We start from the raw sequence: 2,237 nt of genomic DNA, 5'->3' as shown, positions 1-2,237 counted from the left end.
CACTATACCATTCCAATGACGTTGCGTTGGCGCTGAGCTATATCTAGCTTACAAGTTCACTAAGGATGTAAAATTTGGCCGAGTACATTATGCTAAGTACAACAATGCGTCTATTGCACTTAGATAGGAGAATTCCATATCCCAACACATCTTCGTCATCTTTCTTTAGATGAAATGGTCATTTATTTATTTGTACTTCAACTAATCATACGGGTGATATCAGGATGCATGTCTTTGTTAAATTGCCTGACAACTAGGGGTGCATGATTAAGTTTTTGATTGTTATTGTAGTAATGAGGTTCAAACTCTCGGACTTGTGAAGATTAAATTTAAAGATTTAATAAAATTATATACAAAAATATTAACAAAGTGGGCGAGAGGTAACCAAGACACTAGAATCCACTATTACACATGAATGATGTCAAATATTTCATAACTCTAATTATCCTTTTAATCCTTTATTTCTTAATACACAAACAATCAAACATATTCTCAAAAATTAATTGTATCCCTTAAGCATAGATTATCTAACCAAAGCATAACCTATCTAATTGAATCACAACTAGTGAAGAAAATTATGTAAACTTTTAAGAACTCTGCAAAGCAGTGATTGAGTGAATTATAATTAAATATTAGAGAAAATGAAATAGTTACCCATTGTTCATGTGTGAATAGCTTCATCCATGGCCTTGGTTACGAGAGAATTAGCCGTTCATCATGTTGGAAAACCTCTCAAAGAATTTCATTGATGCTCAAAAATGGTTTACAAATGATGAGAATATGAGAAATACAATAAAACCAGAGAACTACGACCCTCAGTGACAAAATAAGACTGCTGCAGCTGTGTCGCAAACGCTGTGGCAAATAAGACTGCCTGATGTACGACCCACAGGTGTGAGTCGTTATTACTGTAGAAAAATGACTGTTGGTGCAGGTCCGTTCTTCGTGTTCTTCATGTTCATCAGCAGCAGCAGCAGCAGAAACCGAGTTTGGGAAAACTCGAATTTCTTCTTCTCTGGATCTCCTGAGCCCCCCAGACTCTCGACCCCTCTTTTATGAGTCCCCAGCACTCTATATATACTCCACAGGATCAAGAAGTCTCGCTATAACTCGATATAATTCTCTCTTAACTCGGTTTGATGAAAAAATATTCTGGGAATATTTTCTTCCCTGATTTAGCTTCTCACGCGTAGATTTCCATCCTGGTCACTCTAGAAATGTTTACACACGACCCACAATGTTGCTAAATCCCCCATGCATGAGCAGAACACGCTCAAATCTTCCCCAATCCCGTGTCCAACCCGTGTTTCCCTGTTTTGCATTCCGTGAATCATCCAGCTAATTCTGGCCAAATTTGATCGAACCAAAAGCCCAAAACGTGTTTAATAGGCCATATCACAACTATCTACCAAAAATAAGCCATTGAATCTCCCTAGAACACGTTCAACAATTCGATCAAAAATCTGCAGAAGTGTTCTCCATTTTCCCGCCAAAAACAAAATTCAAATGGAGAAGATGACCTCCCCCTAATCCTGTACTGGGGTGCGAATAGCATATGCCTGTTGGGGTGACCTGGGGTGACCCTTATCCAACGGTGAGTCCGAATAACACGTGTCCTCCGGGGCTTTTACCAACTTTTCGAGCCGAATTTTCCAAAAAAATGTTTATTTCCCAAAGGTGCCTACAAACACATAAAACACCAAAATTAGTACAAACTCGAGTGCCAACAATATATAGTATTGAGATCAAATTAAACACAAAAATGTGTCTATCAGTGCACAACGGGTAGGGTGGGTAGGATATGGCCCATTTCGCCACCCTACCCACTAACTGGCGGGTAAGAAATTTTTTACCCGCCACCCTACCCGCCATTAAACGGGTAAGATCCTACCCGACCCATTAATTGGCGGGTCGGGTAGGATAGGGTGGCGGGTATAACCGTTTTTTTTTTCAGGACTTTCTGGTTAGCAGTAAATACTTCCAAAAACAGAAAACAAAGTATACGGTCAGCAGTAAATACAGAAAATACTTCCAAAAAACAAAAGAAATAAATCTTGCAACAAAAGAGCAAATATGATCCAACCTATCTAAATATGTACCCAATGGTACTGCCAAATCTAACTAGGGAAAAATGAACAAATAAAAGTCTCCTGCTAGGCACAAAGCCATTTATAGTCTCAAGAAACGAGTAAATCGACGAGAATCCCAGCCCAATTTCATGTTCTTCACGTGACCTT

Source organism: Papaver somniferum, chromosome 5 (genome assembly GCF_003573695.1).
Source record: "Papaver somniferum cultivar HN1 chromosome 5, ASM357369v1, whole genome shotgun sequence".
In the NCBI taxonomy this organism is placed as follows: domain Eukaryota; kingdom Viridiplantae; phylum Streptophyta; class Magnoliopsida; order Ranunculales; family Papaveraceae; genus Papaver; species Papaver somniferum.
This window is presented reverse-complemented; position numbering follows the sequence as displayed.